We start from the raw sequence: 24,815 nt of genomic DNA on the forward strand, positions 1-24,815 counted from the left end.
GCCATGACCATAGTCTCACTGTATCACCTACTGTGCCAGTCCGTATGTGTGCGCGTGCACTGGCAGACAGAGTTCAGGAGGCCCCAGAAGAGGAGGGGGAGGGGGTACGTCCTTGGCCTCAAGCACTGCTTGCCTGGTGCCTGCCCGATCTCCTTCTACCCTTATTAAGAAGGCCTGAGGCCTTTCTTCCGGTTTTTGCCTAAGGTATATAGAACGTTCAAGATAAATGAGTACTGCCAAACTATTGGGTTTTGACGTCACACACTGTCAGTGGACAGTTTTAGAGTTGTGTGCATGTGCAGTGCTCTCAGCCACTCCAGCCCAGTTCCCCTCAAGAGCAGCGCCAATGAAGTTTTAAGGCTCACCCACGTGAGCCAGAGCCAGAAATCTTCCAGAGTCTTCATACCGTCATTGATGGATTGCCCTTTAAGGACCTATTGAAATGTCTTTGAAACCCTGACCTCTAGCAGTATTTCCCAAACTCCCTTTAAGATGAAAATTACCTGGGCTGCTCCTTACACCACAAACTGCTAGGCTCCAACCCCAATCTGGTGAAACAAAATTTTCCGGAAATGACACATGGTAATCAACATATTTAACAAATGCTCCAGGTGACATTTATCATCCGGGTTCTCAAGCGTGAGGGGCTTTTGAAAAATGCCTAGGCCCGAATCCAGTGCCCCAGCGGTGCAGCAGTTCAGCCGTGGGACACACAGCTATCAGTGAGTTTTCCTTGGGGGGTTCTGGTCAGCAGTCCAGCGTTACTCTGGGGGGCAGCCGGCGCCTTAGCTGCGCTTGGAAGGTGCCGAGTCGAGTTGCCTGTGTTTGACTCTGGGCCGCGTGGTGGCTTGCTGCCTGTGCACCTCCAGGCTGAATTCATTTAATTTCCCCAAGCTTCTGTCTCCTCAGCTCTGCCACAGCAGCTACAAATATGACTTCTCTCCTGTGGTTATTTTGAGGATTAAAGAGAGAATTTGTAAAATATCTGGCGCATTGCAAGCACTCAGTAGATTTTTAGCTTTAATTATTAAGAACTGGGGACACAGGGGTGCCTGGGTGATGCAGCTGGTTAAGCGGCCGACTCTTGGTTTGGCTCAATTCGTGATTTCAGTGTCGTGAGATCGAGCCCCGCATCCAGTTCCATGCTCAGTGCGGAGTCTGCTTGAGTTTCTCTTGCCCTCTTCCTCTGTTCTTCCCCCTCCTCTAAAAATAAATAAGTACATCTTAAAAAAAAAGAACTGGGGACACAAAGATGGATAAGATGTGACCCCTGTGCCCTCAGGGAGTTTGCCGTCTCTTGGGAGAGACAGACATATGCCATAGGAGCAATATGAACAAAGCCAGTTGAGCTCAGAAGGGATGGTGAGTTTCACTAGCTGAAGAAAGCGGTAATAGGAACATGCATGGGAGGTGACATTTGAAGAATGGGGACTATCTAGCTTGGCTGAGAAGGTGGCAGATAGGCAATCCCAGTAGCGAGAGCAGACCATGAGCAGAGGGCGTGCATGGTGTCTCAGGAGATGATGTCTCGGGGTGGCCAGCCTTAGTGTACAGGAGATGAGTCTAAAGGGCAGTTGGGATCAAATTATGAAGTCCCATAAAGGCTGTAATGAGAGTTTTGTTCTTTTGTCAATGGGACCACTCACCGGGGGATTTGGGTTTGATAAGTGATGTAACTGGATCTCTGTTTTAGAACCATAATCCTGACAGAAGCACGCAAGATGAGGATGCAGAATGGGGGGATATGGGAGGTGGGGTGAAGTCTGAAGGGAAAATTTCATTAATTCATTCAGCATATATCTTTGAGTGCCTACTGATGCCAAGTACTAGATGCTGATACACAGCAGTGAACAGAACAGAGTCACCGCCCCCACGGTTAGAAGGTGGCTGCAGTAGTCGAGATGGGTGATGGGGAGGCCTGACGGGGACAATATATTTTCCTCGGGAGGAAAAGTAATCCAGACTAGACTAATACATCAGAAGACGAGGGAAACTATATGGCATAGCATGGCACCAAGGGGATGCATCCAGGAGACCACAAATCAGCGTTTCCCATTCTAAGGCTCCCACTGATAAGGAAGGTCTGTGAACTATTTTCAATTATTTAAAAAGCTGAATATAAATACACACTAAGTCATTCGTATTAAGAAGGCACATGCTAACTATGCTGGCTGTATGTGGCTGTGTAACAAACTGCCCCAAAACTTAAGTAGCCACCACTGGCCTAAACAAACCACCGTGATGCTGTATCTCACATTGTGTGGCAGTTCTTCTACTCCATGTGGCCTTCACTGAAGTCATGAGGCAGTGCTCAGCGGGCGGTCAGCCTGGTCTGGAGGCTCCAAGATGGCTTCATTCACATGCCTGGCACCTTGATGAGGATAGCTAGAGGCTGGGCCCCACTGGGCTCCTCTCCTTTTCCATGTTGTCTCTCTGGAGGGTAATTAGACTTCTTCCACGGCAGCTTCTAGTTCCAAAAGGCCTCCAAGAGGAAACTGCTGGTTCTCTTCCAGGTTCAGCTGAGAACTTGTGTTACATCACTGTGCTGCATTCTGTTGGCCAAAGTAGTCACAGGCCAGCCCAGATAAAGCAAGGGGAAGCGAGAAGATTATCAAAGAATTTGTAGCCATCTTCAATCCAACACATCAGTTAAAACTGGTCGTTTCTTTGCCTTTAAAAGCTGGAATTATACTGCCCTAAATTGTAGTCTAAGTTATATACCCTAAGTTATAGAAGCATAAGACATCATCAGTAGTAGTGTCTGATTAATTCAGGTGGACACAAATTTATCAACACATGAGGCCCTTGGAAAACATACTTCCCCCACCATGGTCTACCAACCCTTGCCTATCCCCTCACAACTTGTGCTCCTTCTCTGTCACTGTGACCCAATCCCCATTCCTTCCTTTAGTTCCTTGATCTCTCCAAGCTTTGTCCCACAATAGGGCCTTTGTGCATGCTTACTTTTCTATTTTTTATGGACTAGCCCATCTAAGTAGGCTCCTCATCCAGTCCTACCATCTCAAGTCATTCTCTAAGGCTGCCCTATTTATGTTTCTCTTAGTGTTTTCACAGTGCCTCCTCACACACTAGGATATAATTCCACTCAGGTAAGAGATTTACTGTTTGGTTCCTTGCTGTATCCCTAGCACCTGGCACAGTGCCGAGGTGGAGCAGGCAGTCAATAAATATTTCTTGAATAAATGAGCCTCTGTCTCAAGCGTCCCCATAAAGTTCTGCCATCACCTATCAGGAACAGAGGAGGAGACTGCCATGTTGGAAGGATGCCACTCATGACTTGGCAGAGACCATGCTGAGGGTGCCAAGCCGTGATCCTGGCAGAACATACTCATTGGCCCACAGAGGTTGCAAGTGAAAAAGACTAATGGGAAATGCTATCAGAAATGTCAGCCTGAAAGTTGGGCGTTTATAAACCATAACAGATGGCAAAGCTCCTTCTATACCCATTTCCTATACCCTATTTCCCATAATCATCCCTGTGTTGCCCTGTGGACCTTTGAGTACTTTGGTGTGAAGCTGAAGGGGTGGGAACTGTTTTGTAGGCTGGACTTGACATTTGGTATATGGAGTTATCTTCATCTGGAATCAGCTGGGTTGTAAGGGAGAGAAACCTACCTAAAGAACTTAATAAAATGAGCAAGCAATCTTACAGGCATTCAGAACTAGAAAACCAACGTCATCTGGCCATAGGGGTCTGAACCAGGAAATCAAGAACTAGGCTTGTCCCTCCTTCTCTCATGCCTTGGCTCTGCTCTCCCACTTCTCTGCACAGAGCAGCTTCTGCTGCTTCCTGGGGTTGACCACCTCGTGACTTCAGCTGGCAGAGGGACTGACTCCAGCTCTGACTCCCTATGACCTTTGGTTCATCACCATCCATCAACAGGCTGACTCAGTCTTTGTCACCACATGCAAATGCTCTTGGGAGGAGGATTGGCTCAGCTGGTCCATAAACTGACTCCCCATTGGGTCAGGTGTCTGTCCTGGGTCCCATCATCTCAGGCCAGATCCCTGAGTAAAAGAGGCAGCTGAGGCTAGGGGTGCGGGCAGGGTTACAGCAGTGGGGAGAGGGAAATGGACCAAATAAAACAAAGTTCTCTTGAATGTAACCCTTGTACCACCTCACCTCTAGTTGTACTGTTAAAAAACAGCCTCAGTGATGTGAGAAGAAAGTAAAAATAGCATTACCATCATTTAAGAACAGTTCCCAAATATTGCTCAGATTTAATAAATCCAGTGGAGTCTTAGTTCAAAATAGTAACTAAAATTTATGATTCTACTGCCCCTAATCCAAGCAAGTCCCATTTTAACCTTCTAAGACTTCTTTAAGACTATTTATCCTGAAGTATCTTTAAACTCCCTGAATGACTCAAATGGAAACAGGCCAAGTAACATTTCATTTGCCTTAAATATTCCATGAACTCTAAGTGATTTTTGTGTTTGAATTTTAAAATAAAATATATTGTGTTTTTTATATGTATTTGCTCAGTAGGCATATAGATTGTACAGTTTTGTAAAGTTAACCAAAACCCTAATGATTGAGTCTAGTGATGACTTTTTACAAATCTGTTTCTTAAAAACCACCTTCAAAAAGAATGAAGTCGTGCTTCAAGTTAAACCAGAACGACACCACAGACAGAGTTCAGTGGCGATCCAAAGCTGAAGGGTGTCATAGTTTCTGCTTCCTTAATGATACATTCACAGGAAAAATAAAGAAAGTTATTAAGAAGGAGGACTTCGGTCTGGAAGACTACATGGTAAAATGTCAGTGTACTTTGCCTGACTCAAAATGAAACCTCCAGAGCCTAGATAGCGAGGTGCCTGTCTCAGCTCTCACGCACTTCCAGGAGCAGGAACTGAGACAGAATGTCCTGAGGAGCAATTGGCAGCACACTCTCACCACTAATCAACTCCTGGAAACTCACCATCAATCACCATTCCACCACCTTGAAACAGATCTGATGAGTAAACCAATACTCAGGGAAGGAGGTAGGAATCAAAACAGAGAATAGCAGCATGGCTGGTAGAAAAGCGCCTTGGAGTTACAGAGGAAGCGTAAATCTCAGTGTTGCTGCTTGCTGGTTGTATTTTTAGAAAACACCTTGTACAAAGGAGGTACTCAATCAATAATAATCATTACTATTATGAAAATGCAAACACAAAGGTAGGTCCATCAGGGTCCCAGCCTTGTTGATGTTAAGACCCTTTAGGTAATGGTTTCTGTCCGGTTGTCAGGTGGCTGTGTGCTTGTGCCACACTTCTTTAATCCCAGATTTGTGTCCTAAAAGCACAGCACCCCTCCTGCCTCCGAGTCTTCTTCACTCCCACCCAGTGAGTCCCTTCATCCAAATGCCTTCCCACCTCCCTGCCCACCATCTTGTGAGGCTCAGCCCAAACCACATATCCAATGGTGTGCTAGTACCCAGCTCTCCAAAAAGAGCCCAGATTTATAGAGTTTGCTGATTTCTATGTTGTACTCTCATCCCGGCTGATTTTTAAGATACCAAAGATTCAACAACTGGCTAACAAAATTCTTGAATATTCTCTTTAAGTGTGGACTGTGCATAATGACCTCCTTTCAAAGAGGACAGCATGGAAAGAGGGGGGAAAGAGTAATTTTACAGTGGGGGAATCTGACAAACACTATCTCAGCAAGGTGATCAAGATCAACACCAGCAGTGATAACCCATGGTGATTGTATGTACCCTTGATATAGTGTGATGAAAACAGCACTTTAACTCTGAGGTCTTCTTCCACAAAACGCAAAACTCCACTCTAATCATGAGGAAAACCTCACAAAAATCTCAGTGGGGAAAATATCTGAATCAGTATTCCTCAAAATTGTCGAGGTCATCAAAACCAAGTAAAATCTCAGCAGCTGTTGTAGTCAAGAGGCTCCTCAGTAGAAATGACCACAAAATGTAATGTGGTATCCTGGATGGGATCCTGGCTTTGAAAAAGGACGTTAAGTACAAAGTAAAGAAATCTGAATAAAGTATGGACTTTCGTTGGTAATAATGTATCAACATTGGTCCATTAATTTTAACAAATGTATCATATAAATATGAGACCTCAGTAACAGGGAAAATGGATGCAGAGTATATGAAACTCTGCACTATCTTTGCATTTCTTTGTCAGTTGAAAACTATTCAAAAATAAAAAGTTGATGTAGAAATATTCCTAAATATTTTAACCATTGGGTCTCAGAGGTTAATATGTCACTCTATCCCCTGAGTTCATCTGAGCCTTGCATCTCACCGGAGCATGAGAACCTGGGGAGCGGAGCATGAGCTCTTCTCAGCGGTGTGACCCCAGAGGTCCTTACAGCTGAGGGCACGGAGGACGTGCCCTGGGTGCTGAAGCTGTACTCTAAACTGCAAGACACCTGGGAGTAACTAACCAAGAACATTCAACTTAACTCTCTCTCTCTCTTTTTTTTTTTACATCTTCCCATCTGGATTCTGATCAAGTATTGGGCGCTGTGGCACATTGGAGCTAGTAACATGGCTTCTAACTAGAATGCCCAGCTCTGTTGCTTCCTAGCTGTGTGGTCTTCAGCAAATGAAGTAATCTCTCTGAGCCTCAGTCTCTTTGTCCAGACAAGGGGAGTGGTAATGATATCTTCATCACAGGTTTTTAGGATGACTAAATGAATGAATCCATGGAAAGTGCTTAGAATAATATTTGGTGCGTAGTACAGCTTCTGGGAAAGTTGGCTCCTATGATTCCATTGCTGCCATCCATACCCTTGAGCTGAAAATGTTTAGCCCAAATGCATAACCTGCTTTAAGCTCTTGGCTCAGCTTCAGCTGGGCTTTGCTCGAACTAACTCTTCTGTTGCTAACACTTGGTGTCCTGACTTGTTCCCTGTTCAGTCAGTATATAGGCTCTGGGCATTCTCTTTTCGACATCTTTGAACCTGCAAACTGCCAACTTCCCTTCTATTTTAGTTTGAAATCGCTGTGTGGCATGAACTGGTGAGAACTGTCACACAAACATGTTTCCGTTTACTCATGAACTCAAATATTTAGATTCTAAAGGAAGAGAGACTTTTCCTTGCAGTCTCTCTTTTTAGCCACCTTGGAGGAGTGGGAGGATGAAGAAACTTGCAGAAGAAAGGAATCCCAAAGAAACAACTTTAGGAGCTGAGATGAGCCAGAAATTCAATATATTTAGGACTCCCTTGTGAAAACACAAAAACAAAAATAAAAATGCCTCCCACTGCTTCAACATCTCTATTCCTCTGATGCCCCCCACCATTCTCTTTAAAAACAAATGGAAAAAGCCAAGTGTTGATGACAATCGCTGGGGGGTTAGAGTATGTTCCAGTAAAGAAGAGGCAAGCTCTTTCACAAAAGATGAGCTCTTGTCTTGACTGACAAGGCCTTAAAAACAAAAACCACAAGTTAACTCTGGTGTGTGTGTGTGTGTGTGTGTGTGTGTACTCACAGATAGGTGGGAGGAGGGTTCCACAAGAGTCTGGATTTGATTTGCAGGATTATAAATTATCTCAAATGTTTTGAGAAAAGTTTTGAGGATTTGGTGGGTATTTGAGAATGAAAAGTTTTATTTGAGAGACATTTAAGGATTAAGCATTGGTTATTTGGGAAACATTTAGGGCAGACTCTGTCCCTAGCTACTTTCATGAGTCTTCTTTGTCTCTAGGAAAGTCTGAAGTTCTTTAGAAGAGAAATTTGCTCCTGAGATTCCGGAGTGGTAACGAGTGTGGTCTTAACTATAAAGAAACAGACAAGTGAAAAAAATCTCAAATGCTGCTTGAAATTCTTGAACTAGATGACCGTATCATCCACTCTGAAATTTGAAGATTCTGTATGTTGTATACATATTTTAAAACATCACACTAACTTTTGGACTATGCGGGACAATTTTCTTCTTTAAAAATTTTTTTAATTTAATAAATGTGATTGGTATTTCATTTTAGTCTTAAATTCTTTGCTTACTAAGGGGCTATACATCTTTTTGTGTGTGTATTTCCTGGCCTGTGAATTGTTTGTTCATATTGTTTTTCACATACATATTTTGGAGTTTTAAGGTTTTTTTTCTTAGCAATTCATAACCCCCCCCCCTTTTTTATTATGGAATATTTCAGATTTAATGAAAATAACAGATATACTTAGAACTCCTCTATAAACTTCTCAGATCCCACTTCCCACCCCTTCTTTGAGAGTTAACCACTTACAGTTGCTGTATATCTTTCCTTTCCACATGTTAATATTTTTAGTCTTTGGTCATCACACACACAAACACACACACACATAGTGTTGATATTGTAAGTTTATATTTTATTTGAGTGATAATATACTAAGCTTAGCATTCTGCAAATGGCTCCTTTTAAACTCAACATTATATTGCTAGATTTATCCATTTTTTGATGAACTGTGAGATCTAGTTCAGTCATTTTAATGGCCAAATTGAATTCCACTGTATGAATATACCACAAACTATGTTTTTCATCTGAGGAACTCTTTATATGATTATATATATTAACCCTATTTCTGGCTGGGGTGTGTGTGTGTGTGTCTGTGTGTGTGTGTGTGCATGCACACACTATCAATATATGTCTCCATGTCTCATTTTAATTATTTTTATTTATGTAGAAGTGTAAACTTTCTTATAGAGTTAAATCTGTTGATTTGTTTTTCTCTATAATTTCTTCCATTGCCTCAAAGCATACAGTGTGTTTACTCTTCCAAAGAACTAAGATGTATTCATCTTTTCTTGTACTTTTTCTGTGATTTTTCTTTCTTTTTAGTTTAATTCTCTGGTTACGCTTAAAACTAAGGGGAAAGGTTTGGTGGGAACACATACCTAAATTCCCCCCAATATAGTAATCTGTTGTCCCCACAGGGTTTATTAAATTTTACAGTTCTTTGGTTATTACTTTTTTTAATCACATATTACATTTTTATAATACGATTTATTTTGGGACATTCTATTCTATTTAATTGATATCTGTGCTTAGTGTTACTTAGTATTTGGATCTTATTTTATTATTATTGTTTTAAAATATATTGTCAGAGCTGACAGCCCCATTGCTTCTCTTTCTCAAAATATTCTTTGATATTCCTACCCATTTATATTTCTTATCAATTCTATTAAAATTTCAATTTCTAAAAAATTGTGTTGTTTTTTTTTCCCACTGGGGTTGGGTTAAAAACTAACCATTAATTTTGGGACAAGTGACATTTCCTCTGTTTTACTCTTTACTCCAAGGCAGTTTCCAGTTAGTTCCTTTGTCTTTTCTTCTTAGATAGTCATCTACCAAAAATGACATTTTGACTGATGAAATATTTATTCATTTTGTTTTTAATCATCTTTTATAAGCCAAAATTTCCAAAATGATATTAATGTTATTGAGGACAACTCTGTTCTGGATTTTCATGTGAACATGTCTGATACTTCTTTGCATGAATTTGGATACTGACCTAAGAATGTATCCTTCTCTTCTGTTGTCCTTTAATGTTTTTCTATGAACCTCTATTAAAATGATCATATTCTTTCTTAGTGACTTATATCACTATATTTAATATATTTCTCTAAACTGTAATGTTCTTGAATTTTGGGATAAATATATTTATGTATTCTTTTTGTATTCAACATATAATATTCAATTCTGTTTCCCAAATTTTTCCATTTTCAAAATATCTAGAGTTTTTGTCTGTTTCTATTTATTGGGTTTTGTATCAGCATTGTGTTTCCTTCATCAAATAATCTGGGTAGGCTTGCATGCACATGGAGGGACATCCATCAGTGTGACAATGTGGCTTCCTTCTGCCAGAGTCACTTATCTTATTGGTGAGTTTGGGGTAGAGCAGGACCCTGCCTCCCGCCCTCCTCTTCGGAGCCAGTCTGCCCACAGAGAACGTGATTTCTCATCAACAACTCTTGGCCACAGATTTTATGGGGCAAGTTCCACATGGGGAGCATGTGGTAATCCAGTGCTACCTGTGGAAAGGATGTGGGTGATTCTAATTCTAGGGTTTAGTTCTGAAAGATCTAAGCCACATCCTTGCTAATAAATGCTGTAATTTTGATTTCCATGTGTTTAGTTTCCTTGCCTATCTCTCAATTCTGACTTTTAGTGGGAAAGGAGAGTTATAGATCAGGCCCGTTCAAACCCCAATAGTCCAACATATGTTTAAAAGAAATTCTTAAATGAGAATAAAATGAATGGAGGAAAAGCAATATTCAAAAGATAATGGATGGTGATGGTTGCACAATTCTGTGAATATACTAAAACCATTGAAGTGTACACTTTAAATGTGTTAATTTTATGGTATGCAAATTATATCTCAATAAAGGTGGTTTTTTAAAGTATAACAGCTGAAAAATTTTCACAAGTAATGGAAGTCACTAATTGTTTCAGAAATTACAGTATAAATCAACATGAAGGCATCCCCAGACATATCATAATGAAAGAGAAACCCTTAAGACTTAGAAAAGATATTAAAAGCTACCAGAAAGAATGACACATAATCTGAAAAAATAATGGCAATTAAGTTACTGGACTTCTCAACAGAAGCCAGAAGACAATAGAATAATACCTGCTAAGCGCTGACCACTAGAATTCTATACCCAGCTAAACTATTGGGTCAAAAGTCAAGGTGAAATAAAGACTTTCTTATCCCCTCTTACCTTTCCATCTCATTCACTGTAGCACTCTGAATTCAGCAAACCCTCTGACCTAACAGGACCTCCATTCTATTCATCCGGGCACCTTTTTCCCTACCTCTCATACCCTGCTTTCTCCTCTCTTTCCACCTTACCCAGCTGAAATTCCTCTATGTCATTGTCCCTTTTTTCTTAGTTCCATTTCCTTGGCCAAACCGTGATCCTAGGTCAACTTTCCACCTTCTCTGAGCCTACAGAAGGGACATGTACTGTGAAATGATGCAGTAATCTGACTGGCCCAATTTAAATTCAAGACCATAAACCTCAAGTGAACCCTTGATGTTCCCTGGCAGACATGTTATATTTCTTATCTCTTATTGTCATACTTGACCATTTTATACCCTTTTCTTTGTTCTCAAATTCCCAACACCTCTTCCCACATCCTCACTCACTGAAAATCTTGCTTTGCACTTCACTGAGAAAACTGAAGCAATCAGGGGAGAATTTCCAGATTCCCAACACTACCTTTTCCCTCCTCACAGTCTGAGTCCACATATTCTCTCTTCTTACCTGTTACTATTCATGACCTAGCCTTGCTTCCAACCAGTCAATCTCTCCACCTCAGAACTAGGTATTATTTCTTCTAGTAGCTTACCTAAGGCTACTAAAGGACATCTCTCCAGCAAGGCAGAAGGCTTATACCATCCCCACACCCTCCCCCACACCTCACTTTCCAGCATACTATCTCATTTCTTTCTTCTTCTTCTTTTTTTTTTATTGTCTCTCCACTACAATGTGACCTCCTTGAAGGCAGGGATTTTTGCCATTTCTCATCTGCTTTGTTTACTATTAAGAATGCCTGAAACATAGGAAGCACTCAACAAAGATATATTTTTTAAAGTTTTATTTTTTGTGAATAACCTCTACACCCAACATGGGGCTGAAACTCACAACCCTGAGATCAAGAATCATATGTCCTACCAACTGAGCCAGCCAGGCACCCCCACTCAATAAATAATTGTGGATTGGAATGGAATGTGTTTAATATAAATAATACCAAACTAGACAACAGAGTGAAAAGGGGAAGTATGAATGAGTCTCAGCAGAATCAAAAATTTAAATAAAACTTTAATAATGAAGTAGATTAAGATGACAAAAACCATGTGTACCTTAGATAGACAATATAAGCTAAAAAGAAAAGAAAAGGAAAAACAGACAAAGCTAGCTACAGATTAGCCAGCTACTAGAGACACAGGGCCAAAGATTCTATGGTAGTGTAATCAAAAAGTCATAACTGAATTTTGCATCCTACAGGGCCCATAGCTCATTAACTATGAAAGAAGCAGAAAAACAAATCAAGGGACCAGTTTATCCTTCAGGAAGCCAGCAGACCAAATGGGGGCCAACTTGGCACCAAGTTTTGTTATAACTTGGGCAGATTCATGTGCAGGCTTCTGCACAAGGTCTTAGCAAAGCCAGAGTGGGAAGGAAAAGTAAACAGGAAGGGGACGCAAGGGTGGGGAGCTATTAGCCTAGAGGCTTGATGCAATGCAGAATTCTAGTGAACTTTAGTCAGCAGCTGGTAGGCCATGGGGTCCAATCCAGTGTGGGGTGTGGATAGAGTCAGGCAGTCAGCTCTCCCAGTAACCAGCTTATTCCCAATAGGGTCCCAGCTACTGGCCAAGGTATAAAGAATAGGATCCTGTTCCCAGGGTTCCTGGCAGGAACTAGGCAGGGTGTCAGACCAACCAAATGGGTGGAAGGCCAGGTTCCAGTCCAGGGGTTTGGGAGGGGCGGTGGATGGGGGGGGGATGAAGGTGGCAATGGCCAAGAAGTCTAGCTATGGAAAGTGACCAATAGAGTGTGGTATATGGAACACACTGGAGGTGGGAAGGAGAGGACAGAGGACACAGTTTTACATACCTGACACTTGCTTTTTAATATCTTATTTTTCTCAAGGGGAGATGTCTATCTAGCTCCTATAGGACTTTTACAGTCCCTACCTAAGTTTTGCATTCCCCACTGCACCCTAGCAGGGCCCTTCAGAATACCCAATAAGCCTTTGTAATTTATAATTGGGCCCCATTCCCTGAATAAAGAGACTTTCCACCGTGCAGAATTTACATCCACACAGTCCTCCCAACACTTGCTTTCTTCCTTTGGGCAGCCCCAGATCGCCCCCAGGGCAGGACCGTGAGATTCATGGGACATCTGAACTCTGCCCAAACACTGTTTAACCCCAGGGCTACCCCTCTGACTGCGCTGACCTTTGGGGTGGGGGGAAGCAAGAAAACCACCCTTCCTTTACTCCTCGTTATCCCACCCTGTCACCACCGTTTTCTACAAAACACATGCACGTTTGAAAAAAAAAGAAAGAAAAAAAGAAAAAAAAAAGTCTTTCATCTGGGATGTGTTTTCTTTACCAGAGCGAGTGGGGGGAGAGGGGCGGGGGAGGGAGAGAGCGGGGAAGGGGGTACCAACGTGCCCAGCAGCAGGAGCACCTACAAAAACAATCCTCACATGGTGAGGCACGGAGGGAAAATCTTACTAAGGAAAGTGTCTTGCAACTCCGGGAAGGCTGGGCCGCTCACCATGGGCAGTCCCGGGCGGCGTAGGAAGGCGGAGGGATGAAGGGAAAAGAGATGGAGAGGGGGAAGGGTAGGGGGAGGGGGCGGGGGCGGTCCGGAGCAATTCAATGGCGCTTTGATTTAACAACTCCAAGCCCTTTGAAAACATTTTGCCAAGAAAAGCTTGCCATCAACACGTATAATCTCTTATCAGAGGCCCCTGAAAGCCCGGGCCCTGGGGTTAATTCCCCCATCGCAATGAGTTTGAATCAGCTCTAAACCCGCAGTGACATGAAAGCGCCCGAGCTTCGGGCCGCACAGAACCCACTGCGATCCGCCGACCGGGGAGGATTACGGGGCCCGTTCCGCGGCGAGCTCGCCGGCGGGACGGGCAGGCTCAAAAGAAAAAGAATAATTAGGGATAATTGCTTGTGTCCAAACACAAGCATTAAGGCCCCCTGTTCCCCTTTGGGACTTTGTGAGCCAGAATGAAAGAGACACCCCCTGTTTTGACAGCTGGACCAGCGGCCTGGATCCGTGACCGAGCGGGGAAGCGCTCCCGGCTGCTGGGAACGCGGCCGAGCCGGGCCGCGGGTGGGCAGGCGACCGGCCGGGCGGAGTCCACGCGCGGGGCCCCGCTGTCGCGCTCAACCCTCCCGGCGCTCTGGGGGAAAGCGGGTTGTCTCCCCCGCAAGCGCGGCCCCCGCGGCCTCGGATGCCTCCTGCAGCCCGGGGACCCGCGGCGGGTCGGCAGAACCTGGCGCCCGAACTTGGCGCCCGAGCCGCCCGAGGCATCGAGGCAGCAGCCCCCGGGTCGTTACGTACTAAGTTGGCACACCGAGCCCCACGTGGTCTCTTGAGACCCACCACCGCTGACAAACGCGAATATCGCATCCCACCTCGCTCGGCATGGGGCGGCATGAGGCACATTGGGAGACACCCGAGTCCCGGGGTGGTTCTTGCCGCAACCGGCTGCGCCCTTAAAGCTGAGGCCCGCGTTCAGGAGGCCTCCTTTTGTGGCTTGGAAGTAACAAGGAAACGCAACGAGGGAAACGGGCGGAAGGTACACCCGTTGCGTCAGGACCCACAGTCCTGAGACTACCTTGATGTTGGGGTTTGGGGCGAGGGCGTTCCGGAGAGGAGACTGCATAGGCCTCGGCCAACAGTCTCCCGGGGCCAAACTTTCTAGAAGCTTGGCCAGTTTCCCCTGCGAAGTCCAGTAAACCACAGTACCCGAGAAGGCCAACGCAGGCCTGGAGGGACCCTTGAAGGAGTGGGATGGGTATTGGGGGGCAAAAGGTGGCTCCTGCCAGCGCGATGCCAGCTCCTAAGGCGAGGGGAGGGGAGAGAGGGAGGTGGAGAAAGGAGAGAACCTGACGGAAATACGGTCTTCCAGACCACCCGGAACACCTGGACCACCCAGGCCGAAGCCTGGAACCGCGTGGCCAACTGGCGAGAAAGTCCGGGAGCCGGGTGTGGATCTTCCAGAAAGCCTGTCTTACGGAGTACCACGAACTGGGGTCTCTGAGGGTAGCTGGCAGCCCTGCCGCCGGCGGAGTCCACACCCACGCCGCCCCCAGTTGCTCGGCCTGTGCTCCGGCTTCCAAATACGGATCATATGCGGGACTGGAGGAAGAGTGGGGAAGCTGCGCGGCCGACACGCGGGCATGAGTGATTAATTAAAGGGAAACCACATCCGACAAGAAAAGAGTTTTCTGAAAGAAGCCGAGTCTGAGAGGAGCTCCCGACCCTGCAGCTGTGGCCCAGACGGATCCACCAGCTGCCAGGCCCTCCCCACGCAGCTGAGGCCACGCGCTGGGGCCTGCTGGTCTAGAGGAGAGAACCTGGCTTGTGAAAACTGTGTGCTTTAAATAAAGCTCAAGGTTACATGTTTCCCCGGTTAGGCCTGTGACTGAGGGAAATGGCTGGGGTGATCTCTGGGCTTCCCACTGGCTGGCTGGGCCACCTGGGTTCTCCACAGGCGCTTTAGACATAGCACCCACCCCACAGGGATCAGCTAAGCGCACTGGTGGTTCTGAGTCTATACAGCAGAAACCCAGGTTAGTAAGCCAAGCACAGCCAGCTTTGATCTAGACAGGACTGCGATGGAGACAAAGATTTCAGATCAGAAAGTTTCAGAGGCAAGCAAAACGCACACTTGCTCACATTTTTCTCTTTCCTTCCACCCCTATGGTTTTGGAAAAGTCCTGTGAGAAGAACGTTGCTAACAAATAGAGAAAGAATGCTATTTGCTGAATATCTATTTTCATCTTTTATTAAAATACCCTCAGCTTGTTGAGGATAAAGTACAAAATACAGTTTAAAACTGTAGGTAGATTTCTAAATTTTTGTAACTATAGGTTTCTGATGATTTCCTTGGCCAGAAAATAGTTGGGAAGATTCTAAATGACGAAAGGTATTGTGTTTCTTTGTCTTATAAGGATGACCTATCTCACCTCCCCCAGACCCCCCCCCCCCCCCCCCCCCCCCCCCAGTAGACAGTCAGGAAATTTAAAAGCCTGGATTGCAAGTACTGAGCCGTTTCCTTGCATAGAAATGGCGAAGCTCTCTGAATTTGCAGACTGCCATCACATTTTTTTTTCAGGCGAGGCCTCAGGTTTAGAGGCAATCAATGCTTTATTTATTTGTTCTAGAAGTCGGTGTGTGTAATATTCTGATGACAGCAAGGGAGACCTTCCTGCTCCTTTCTGGTGATTCTGAAATCCTCCCTTTTCTCTCTCCGACTGCTTAATCAGGCTGCCCTAAAGAGAAGCCTTTGGTTGGGGGTATTGTTTTGTTTTTGAGATTTAATACTGCATAGACTTCATCACACCACACTGGTTTCAACAACATATAAAAGCTATGATGTTTTGGGGCTCCTGGGTGGCTCAGTCCTTAAGCGTCTGCCTTCAGCTCAGGCCCTGATCCCAGGATCCTGGGATCTAGCCCCCCCATCGGGCTGCCTGCTCCGCGGGAAGCCTGCTTCTCCCTCTCCCACTCCCCCTGCTTGTGTTCCCTCTCTCGCTGTGTCTGTCAAATAAATAAAATCTTAAAAAAAAAAAAAAAGCTATGATATTTAATATTCAATTTCAGAACCTTAGCCAAAAGATGAGATTATTATACGAAGAAACTAAAAATGATGTTTAGGAAAATAAGAACTTCCGCCGAATCTACACTTCCTCGGAATTGTAACACTTTTGCTTAAACTGCAGTGCGGGCCGTTCCCCTGGTGGGCTCAAAATACGCGAGACAATCCGAGACAGGAGGTGTGAAAATGACGTCATACGCCTGCATTTCTGCCCCGCGTAACTCAGCGTGGCGTTTCGGAGTTACTCGTTGGCTACGCCTTTAGGGCGCCCCCGGAGCGCGGTGGGGGTGGGGGTGGTGGTGAGCGGTTTGGGCGGGCGGTGGGGCGGGCAGCAAGGCGGGCCGCTGCGGGGAGTGCGGGCCTGTGCTTAGACGATGGCGGAGGAGAACCCGCACAGTTCGGAGTCTAGAATTGCTAGCGCCCCTCCCCGGGCTTGAGAAGGGGGAGCGCAGGGAAGGATAGTGAAGGACCGGGAGCCTAACCTTCTTGAGTTTTACGACACAGTCACTTTGGGGTTCGAAACACGTTATCAGTTTTGCTCCACAAGTCGCTGCTAGGGCCGCCACCGAACCGCTCCGGCCCTCGTGGAAGCCAGCTAGTGCTATGAGGCGCGGGTCCGCGTGGACGCGCCACTTGGGCAGTGAGGACAGTCTGCGTCGTCACGAATGTCCTCCAGTTTAGGACTTAGTCTTCCTCGAAGGTCTGAGTGGGGAGACCCGGGCGTGAGCGCCTCCAGCCAGGAGCCAGGGGCTTCGACCGGCTCCCCTCCCCTTGTGACCCCGCGGCCCGAGAGCGCTGCGCGGACCAGCGCCCGGAGGGCTGTGAGGACGGCGCGGGAGGCCGCGCCCCGCAGTCTCGGTCTCCCAGCGCGGGTCGGGACCCGCCGCGGTTGCTCTTGTGCCCCACGAGTCGCGGCGAGAAGGGCGCAATGTCAAGATACCGCACTTCCAGCCGAGCGGGCAAGCCAGGGCCTGCTCCCGCCTCCCGCTGGGGAGGCGCCGGGCGCAGCGGGCTCCGGGGCCGGGCCGAGGGCGCGCTTCTCGGGATTCGCGCCGCACGGTTGGCCTGGGGGTTGGGAGAGGGCAGCAAACAAGATCTTTCCCGGGATGGGAAGCCCCCCTTTCCGCCAGACCGGGCCGGGTAAACAGGCCACGCGAACGTTCCAGAGAACTGGAAGCCCAGGGACATTGCTGGCAGCCGCCTGCGCCGGCCAAATGGGGTGAGTTCCAGTTTTAAAGCAAATCTCAAGCTTAGCGGTTTAGCTGATGAACTCAGCTTCTACTTCTAAGAAGCAAATCAAAATTCGGATGGAAAAGGCTAAAGGAGTCCCCCTCTTTCTCCAAAGAGCTGCACACACCCCATCCTTCACACTGCCTCCACCACTACAGCGATGAAACGTTTCTTTTGTGGGATAGGTTAGAATAAATCTCAACCAAAGCTATAATTTAAAAAAAAAGATATTTTTGCCACTGTCCCTCTGCACATTATATGCTTGTGTGCTGTATCTGCCAGTCTGTGCATAGATAGATGCATATATATTTGCTGGAGTGTGTACTGTGGGCTTAAATTTGCATTCTAAAACTCAGCAAAAATTGTCGAGGATCCCATCACATATGCTGTGCTTGAGCATGCTGGCCTTCCCAAAGGCCAATTAAAATGCTGTTTTATTTAGAATCTCCAAAACAGGAGCAAACTTTTAAAAGAGTGCTTTTAGATGAAGCTACTCTACATGTGAAAAAATGATGTGCATACATTGTATTTACAATGGAATGTTTAAAATTCATTTATTTCTCTAATGTAAGGTGACTTCAGGGTATGGGGGTTTGTCTTCTTGCAGGGGCCTTTAGGCCAAGTCAGTTCTTGGCTCCTAGAGTAGTGCCTAATACTGTAAAACACTAAATTTGGACAGATTTACACAGAACAGAAGTTTTACTCTCACCCTTCAAATTCTAGCTGAACAGCTTTAGGGGTTTTTCTATGTTCCAGACCACCTGAATGTTTTTCCAGGTTGAATGGTTGAGCTTTAGCCTATGGCAGCTCAACTAAAATCATGACATATTCGGCACAGAAATGAGATGTGTCCTCAGGTGTGTGTGTGTGTGTGTGTGTGTGTGTGTGTGTGTCCACATTGTGGAACAAAGACATTCTATTTTTAAAGATACAGCTACTATAAACTTGATGAAACAGTGCATATATACATATATATGATAAAAACTTGGAAATGAGTTCTATATGTAAGAAAGACATGTTTTATGTGTAGTCCTTTACTTGAAACTGTCTTCACACAGTTTTTTTCTCTAAACAATATTTTTATGAAGACAAGAAATAAGGAAAGAAGGTATTCAAGACCATTTTTCCAGACACCATCTGAATGAAACTGATTTCTTCCCATTGAGACAGGCATGGGTTTTCCTCTAACTTGAAAATAAATGCCTACTATTTACCTTGGTAGGAAAACCACTCAGAAAACTGCTTCCCCCCCCAATGAAAAGTATGTTACAGTTCCCCCAAATGAAACCCAGAATTCTTTAACTGGACTGCCAGGTATATCACTATTAATAAATAGCATGTAAGTGCTATTTTGGGAGATGGGAAGCTCCTTGGTAGGTCCTGGCTGCACAGAGTTATGCTTATAACAACACAAATATACTTCAGGACATAAACTGTGAGAAAAGATTCAAGTCAAATACATATGTACATTCTGCAAAAGCAGAGAAATTTGCATTATTAGAGTTAGGGCAGAGAATAGACTAAAAATAATGCTCCCCATTGCTAAATCCATTCATAGCTGGTAAGATCATTAAGGACTTTTTTTCCATATAAATGTAGTCGCATACAGATGAAGCTTGGTGTAAGTATGAAGTGTACCTCCAAAGCACCCAAGAAACCTGAAATAGTTAAGGCACCCCCTATATCTCCCTTCCCCTACAGGTCTTGCTTATGGAGAATCGTGGAAAGTACAATGTTCTGAGTTAAACAAATATTTAATTTGCTCCATGTCCAAGGCAAATCAGATTTCAGGCCAACATATGGGCTCCAGCTTAGTGCTGGAGACATAGCCTCAGGTTGGGCCCAGGAGTGAATGATGCATACGGTCATTGTCAGAGGTTTTGGCTGAGCCAAAAAGACTCTCGGTTATCCTCCTTCCCAAGGAATGGGGAGAGACTGAGTTCTGCTTCGTTCTAGGACCCATCACAGGTGAGAGTTCCCTGAGGTGGGCCCAGAATGGTTGATCTGTATTTAGAAGTTAACTTATTTGTCTGGCTGAGTTCCTTTAGGGCAGGCACGATGATTTACTGATTTGGAGTTCCCCATATTTAGCACCATGCCTGGAACATGGTAAACGCTTGGTACGGATCTGATAAATCACTTCAGTTTTTCAGTTCCTGGTGAAAAAGCTCCCCTTAGTTAGGGTCTCTGAGTCTTTAGGTGGCTGCAGAGCATCTAGATACATCCTGTGCTATCGTAACTGTGAGCCGCATGTGGTTACTGGTGCTTGGGATATGGCTCATCCAATTGAGATGCAGTGTAAGGATAAAATACATACTAGATTTTGAAGACTTAGTATGAAAAAAAGAATATAAGGTATCTCATTAAAAATTTTTATATTGATTATGTAACAATACTGTAAATAATACTTTAGGTATATTGGGGTAATTAAAATTTGTGATAGACTACTTTTAAGATGACTCCCAATAACCTATATGTGTAATTCCCTCCCCAAGAATGTAGGCTGGACTTAATGGGTCAAGTCTAACAAACCAAATATGGTAGCAGTGATAGAATATAACTTCCAAGATGAGATTACAAAATGTACAGAATGCAGCTTCTCTCTGGGGTGCTCCTTATCCCCTGCATTAGTTTCCTCCCTCTCCTCTATTTCAGAGCCCTGTCACCAGTAAAGGACATGCTGAAGATGCAAAATGGAGATGAGAGAGCCTGGAGGATGAGAAGTCATGTGGAGGAGAACTGAGGCACGTCAGCCAACAGCCAGCACCAAGTGCCAGCCATGTGAGTAACACTATATGGAAGCAGACCCTCTGGCCCCAGTCAGTGTAGCCCAGCCAATAGCTTGACTGCCAACTGAAGAGAAACCCTGAGCCAGAAATGATCCAGCTAAACCGCTCATGCACAGCAACTATAAGATAATAAATGTGTGTTTCAAGCTAAGTTTTGGGGTAATTTGTTACACAGCAATAAATAACCAATACACAATTATGAAAATTAATTTCAGTTTTTACATTTTACAGTGTGGCTGCCTGGGTGACTCAGTCTGTTGAGCGTCTGACTCTTGATTTCAGCTCAGGTCATGATCTCAGAGTTGTGAGATCGAGCCCCACGTCAGGCTCTACGCTGGGCATGGAGCCTGCTTAGGATTCTCCCTCTCTCTCCCCCTCTCCCCGCCTCTTTAAAAAAAGCAATGTGGCGACCAGAAAATTTTAAATGGCATGTGTGGCTCACATTGTATTTCTTTTGGACAACATTGGTCTCTGTGGCTCAGATGGGACACAAGTGCTCCATGTTTAATTTGGGACTCAAGGGAGCTGGACTCTAGTTTATGATTTGGAAAACCATGAACTATTTAGGTGTAAATCTTACAAAATATGTTAAAATCTATAACCCCTTGGCTAAACCAATTTGTGATATATCCTTATTAAACAACTGTGGCTTGAGAGTCAAGAGTTACTCTACTTCCAGTTTAGCCCCTATGTAGCTGGAAACTGTACCCAGAGAGACTCTGTGAATGTCCCCTCCAGCTCTAACATCTTACGATTCAACAACTGCTCACTTCAGCATTTTCTCGCTACCAGGGAGCAATGGTGACGCTGGTGATAGCAAGTTCAGCGTTTCTTGTGGTATGGAACCAACATCAGCCACTCCACTTTTTTGAAATAGCCAAGAGTGTGGCAAGTGGATCAACATGAGGAGTAGACGGTCTGAGACAAAGGAGCACTCTCCAGCACACCCCCTAATTGCTCCCACAGTCCTCTGCGCCCCTCCACAGCCTTTCCTGGAATTCTTACATCTCTGGTCTTTACCACTCCTGACTTCGACAACACCAGAAAACTGTGTTTTCATTTAGGAGTTTTGTAGCTAAGCTGGGACTTGGGAAGAAATGAAGAACTTAGCTTTCTATTTATTTGTATTTGCAGAACCACAGAGAGCCAAGGTGATAATTAGAAAAACATTTTAGAAAACTGTATTTTCTATTGGATTTTATTTTGCCAATACAGTGACAAGTTCTTATAAGTTTTCAATGGCTAAACATATCAGTTTCCATCTTTTGACCAGACGGCCACTTATTTGAGTCTCTTTTGCTCTGGCTCTTTACAGATAGTCATAGAATAAGAGCATGTTACAAAATGAACATCACCTTCTGTGCTTTTCTTCTACATTTAATTAAGAAATTCTCTTCCTATGTCTTAAAGGCACTTTATTTTGACAGCATGATTGCAGATGTAATTAATACATAGCACTTCAAAGGGGGATGATTTCTGTAGTAACATTTTGACCAAAAGTAGATGGTCTTTTAAAAGGCTATCATTGATAGTTTCAGTCACTTAAAAGTGATCCCTGATGAATGTTGTTGAAAATATTCCAGCTTTGGATTTATTGGGTGATTAAGTGAAGGGCAAGGGACTGCTACACAGGCCATCATTCTATAAATATTAGTGGATAGTGGCTGCCCTGAAATTCTGTATAAAAAAGCTGAATAGATTGCTAGTATATAAATTAGCATTACTTTGGCAGATGACATGTATTGTTTTATTATATTTATTTCTATTAGGTCTTTAATTTCAAAATTTTTATAACACTATTTTCATGGAATTTAGGTTTTCCTTTGGAGATGAGTTATAATCCCATGAGGGAATGGTGAAGTGATGTCACTTATATTGAGACAATTACAAATCAGAGCTTTATATTAAGTAATGATTTCAATTCTAGATTTTGATTTTCAATTTTCTAAATCTACATAATTTTTTCCTAAAAAAATTGTTAATGTTCGTCTAAGTACACAAAATAAGAAAAATCAGCCATTTCAGATGATACCAAAGCTTTTCCAAGTTTTCAAAATAACGGGATTAAAATCGTGTGTGTGCTCTTCTGTTTTCCATAGGCACCAACCCAGACATTGCTTCACAGAACTAAGCAAGTTGGCTTTCGAAACATACTGAACAGATGCTTCTGATAACTTTCTGAAACAAGTAATAAACAGCATAGTATGTTAGAGTATGCTTATTTAAATGAAGGTCTAAGAAGTGATGGTTCTTGGTTTTTCATTTTTATTCTCATTTATTCTCATTTTAAAATCAATTTTCTGTGCTTTAGCATTTAATATTAAGCAACATCCATCCAACTCTAGGAGAGTGCTTTTTTTTTTTTTTCACATTTACAGGCACAACATAAATTTTTTTTTAAATAAGGAAAGCCATGACTTTACCAGTGAAATTCTATTACTTTCTTCAGGAAATGATGATTTATATTGTAAGGGTTTAGAACCTGGAATTTTATATCTTCAGCTTTGGAAATCAATCAAACCATTTCCAGACCTTTGGCTCCTCTTTTAATCCTCCTCCTTCTCCACCTTTCCTCCTTCTCATCCACCTCCTAGATCATCTCCCATCCTTCCCCAACCACACACGATCTCATTATTCTGCATTCTCTGTAACTCTCTCTCTCTGAGGTAGATCCTCTTATCTATGGTGATTGTGCAACATCAGCTGGCCTGTTCTGGTTCCTGAGCCTTAGCCTGATCCAGCCTCTGGTGAATAATCCTGTTCCTCCCTCCCCCCCCCACCCCAGACACATTCAGCTGTGTGATAGGATGCTCTGTCTTCCTCTCTTCCTTGCTGATGCCAAAGAGGACTCACAAGGAGCTTGCCAGATAGACTTAGCTTTAGCGAAGGAAAGTACTTACAGAACAAGGAAAGGAAGAAGCAGTTCTTCTCAGGACTTAAATTAATGTTAAAAAGAAGGAAAACAGTTGACATGCAGTTTTCAGTGTGTGCAGGATGCTTCCAGTTGTCTTTCTAAAAGCCTTGCCTGTCCCCAAGGCACTCCCACATAATTTGCTGTTACCGGCCATGCAAATATTTTTCTAAATCGAAATTCAAACTCAGCCTCACAAACAGGTGCCTTTTAGTGCAATCAGGATAAAATACACATGTGGCTATTATTCTCTTGCTTTGAAAAGGTGACGAAGGGCATAAGGGACTATTAGGCCAGGCCATCCCATCCCTGGGTAATTTGCCATGAGCCTCTCTGTGTGGATCCAGACCCTCCCTTTGTTTGAGATCCAGCACGTGATCTTGGGATGACTGACAAGGGCAGACTTGTAACAACATTATTTCAGGAGGATAATAACCAGCCATCATAAATTCCTTTTTTAATAGTTTATTGCAGGTTGTAGGCTATTAACCATGGCTTTATTTTACGGCACCAAAGAAAGTAGTTCCTTGTTGCTGCTAGTCTCTAAAACCACTGTAAGACATTATAGTACCCTCAGAAATAACCTAGCCTTTCATGAAATGAATCATAAATAGTTGAGTTAAGAGAACCACTGTTAAAGAGGAAAAGAGAGGAAGGGAAGAGAAATAGAAATATCTGTCTGAGATACAAAAGAGGTGTTCTGGGAGCTGCTTCCATGCAAATAAAATTGGAACCCAACCTTCATGGCCACCCTTCTAAGTCTTAGTTTCCTGAAATTGAACAAAGAAATCTCTCAGATTTCTCACTCTTTCTAGAGTTAGCTTTAACTCTAACTATGTAGAAAAATGAAAATGAGTTAGGAAGTAGCTCATTCTGAGATTTGAATGAGGAGCTCCTGGTTTCGTTTCATTTCGTGTTCTGTTGGGGGTACACCATTTCATGACTAATTCCTTGCAGTGAAAGAGAGACATTACAACTTTCATTAAACATCTCATGTTTTCTTAGGATTTTTACATCTTGACTTCAAGTCACTCTGCAAGAGGTCTTCACCACTGTGAGTGCTTGTAGTTCCGGACCACACAGCAGTACCTATGCTGTCAGTGGCCATCATGAAACAGAAAATAATTTTATAGACGTTGAATTAGAGGAGATAGTTTATAAGAGCATGTATATCTCTTTTTCTTTTCCTTTAAAAATCTGTTAGCTTTCATTGGAAAAATATATAAGCCCTGAAATACCTTTTTGAAAAAAACAATTCTTGTGAAACACACATAGAGTTAAAGCCATGCAAGTCAGGTACATATGTGACTAATCATATTTTTGATATATCTCTCTGCCTAATCATTAACTTGAAATGCCATATAAGAATTTGTAATCCACAGTAAATTATTTCACAGAAATAATTTAAGAGGGCTGCTAATGTGAAACATTCTAGTTTCTACCAGCAGTTTGCTGCCAAACGCTATAGAAAAAAAAGGAATCCCAGATATAAGTTGACATAAATTATAGTGAATATAAATCTCTAATGATCAAGTGGCGGTTGGAGATTATTGCATTTAGAAGATAGGGAAAAAACATAT

The 24,815-nt window shown here is 43.7% G+C and overlaps 1 long non-coding RNA gene across 1 annotated transcript in view; it reads left to right on the forward strand.

Annotated features, from left to right (window-relative positions):
• The window catches only part of LOC116632333, a 61,964-nt gene that overhangs the window by 18,487 nt on the left and 18,662 nt on the right, over positions 1-24,815 (forward strand). The window contains exon 2 of the long non-coding RNA XR_004299398.1: positions 20,191-20,316. This is a non-coding gene — a long non-coding RNA (uncharacterized LOC116632333). The remainder of the gene's footprint in view (positions 1-20,190; positions 20,317-24,815) is intronic.

The sequence above is a fragment of the Phoca vitulina genome, unplaced genomic scaffold (genome assembly GCF_004348235.1).
Source record: "Phoca vitulina isolate PV1807 unplaced genomic scaffold, GSC_HSeal_1.0 scaffold6, whole genome shotgun sequence".
Classification (NCBI taxonomy): Eukaryota; Metazoa; Chordata; class Mammalia; order Carnivora; family Phocidae; genus Phoca; species Phoca vitulina.